The sequence below is a fragment of the Poecile atricapillus genome, chromosome 2 (genome assembly GCF_030490865.1).
Source record: "Poecile atricapillus isolate bPoeAtr1 chromosome 2, bPoeAtr1.hap1, whole genome shotgun sequence".
NCBI classification, from domain to species: domain Eukaryota; kingdom Metazoa; phylum Chordata; class Aves; order Passeriformes; family Paridae; genus Poecile; species Poecile atricapillus.
Window position 1 is genome coordinate 11,826,429 of NC_081250.1, and position 2,387 is coordinate 11,828,815.

The following is a 2,387-nucleotide window of genomic DNA, read 5'->3' on the forward strand; positions in this document are numbered from 1 at the left end:
CCCGCGGCTCCGCCCGCCCCGGCCTGAGCCGCCCCGGCCGCGCGGAGCCGCCCCGGCCGCGCGGAGCCGCCCCGGCCGCGCGGAGCCGCCCCGGCCGCGCGGAGCCGCCCCGGCCGCGCGGAGCCGCCCCGGCCGCGCGGAGCCGCCCCGCGCCGAGACCCAGCGCCGGGAGCCAGCGCGGCTGCTGAGGGGCCTGGCCTGAGGGGCCTGGGCGAGTTCGGCCGCGCTCTGCTTGCCGTTTTGGGGAGGGTTGGCCTGGGATGGCAGGGAAATCTCTTAGAAATGACTCTGCGTTGTTCATGAAGTTCTCAGGAAAATCGGAAGCTCCGTTGGTTGTGACAGGAGCGACCTTTGAGCAGAGTTTATTGTTTGCTTTTCCAAATTAAAGAAAACAACAAAATAAAGCACAATGCCCGAGATCAATGTGTTCCAGGGGCTGCTCCCCCGTACCTTGCCAGTTGATCCGTATGTTAATGCTTGGTGAGGGAAATGGGCGAGCCCTGTGTATGTGCGAGCAGCAAACAGTAAGGGAACTGAGGCCGCTTTAATGACCTGCGGCTGTGCCTGGGGGTGCAGAGCCCTGAGTGTGTGCAGAGCCCTGTGTGTGTGTGCACAGTCCTTGTGTGTGTGTGCACAGCCCTGTGTGTGTGTGTGTGCACAGCCCTGAGTGTGTGCACAGCCCTGTGTGTGTGTGCACAGTCCTTGTGTGTGTGTGTGTGTGTGTGTGTGCACAGCCCTGTGTGTGTGTGTGCACAGCCCTGTGTGTGTGTGCACAGCCCTGTGTGTGTGTGCACAGCCCTTGCAGCTGCACAAAGCTTCTGCATAGTCCAGATAAGCTTGGAAACACCCAGCTTGTACTGGGACCTCACTGCGGCTTCACAGCGTGTTGTACCCACCAGGAAAGTGCTTGTACATGCCTGGGCATTTTTTTCCTTCGGTTTTGTAAATGAATAGGATTTTGAGATAAATAAGTTGAAATTTGATTCCATACTGCGTTTTCCTGAGGCTGCCCAGAAGAGCAGCACCTGAGAAGTTTGGCCATCAAATTGCCAATCCCTTGGTCCTGGATATAAGAGCCTGGTTACGTGATTTACACGTAAGAAGCCTGGTGCCAAATGAGAATACATGAGATTTTAAATGTAGGAAAGGGCAGGCGCTTGGCACATCTCACTCCACTTGTTCTCAATTCTTTGGCTATGATGTTAGCCAAATAACATGTTAACAAAAATAAATGAAAAAAAAAAAAAAAAGATAAGAAAAGGCATTTAAAGTATGCTGGGAATTTTTGTGTCCACCGTCTCTGATCTCTTCCTCCTCGTCTCTGGCAGGAGTTGCCTGCCTCCAGCTGCTGCTGCGGTCAGTCGCTGTAGGGATTTTATCAGCCTCTCTGGATGCTCTTTAGCCCTCCTGCCTTAGGGCACACCCACCGCCTCCCCAGTGACCACATGGCTCCTGATTGCTCCAAAACCCTTTTCTCTGGTTGTCTCATTTGTGTTTTCCACATAATTTTCCCATTTCATTAATTTTTAAATTAAATAAAAATCCAATAATTTGCCCTAGTTAAAGTCTGGATGTTGTGCCTTAACCCATAAAAACCTGTCATCTATCTTAATTACTTATCTTTCTCATTCTTTTTTAAGGTTAGTGAAAAGATCCAGTAGCTTATGTAAAGCTTAGATCCTGGATACTAGCAAATGCAATCTATTTTCATTACACCCGATTTCTTCCCTGCCTTCTACCAACTCGGCTCCTCTCTTTGTCCTATTTTTCTGTATTTGTTTCAGATTAGATTCAAATCACACCCCTTTCATAGGATCTGCTTCCAGTATGTGTTTCTTTTCAGTATATATTTTAGCATATATTTCCAGATATTATTTCTAACATTATGAGGAACCAGTCATGATAGGAACTTCTATATTTTCTCAAATTACAGCCAAATAATGATGTAAACACATAATGAACAATGTTCTCAAAAGAATGAGCATATTGAAAAAGGTATTTCTGAGCCTTGCGTAGAACCATGAGTCTACACTGCATTGTTCAGTTTTCAAATATTTCTAAATGTTTTCATATGCTTTATGTTATATGCTAAATGTTTTCATATGGTTTATTATTGGTCACAACAAGGTTAATTTCTAGCAATTTTTGTATCCAAGGGTATACTGTTGTTTCTGTTGACTGTTCAGTTCCTTTGTTTTGCTAACAGTTTTCTAATCTGACCATAAGCTACTGTCTCTCTTTACAGATTTCTTGTCATCAATATTTAGTTTTCTTCATGGCTTATAACATTCATCTTAATGGAACATCAGGCTGGCATTCTGCTGCAGACATTTATTTACTTTTAGTTGATGTTTATATTGGAAGGATGATTTTCTGGCTGTCTGTTT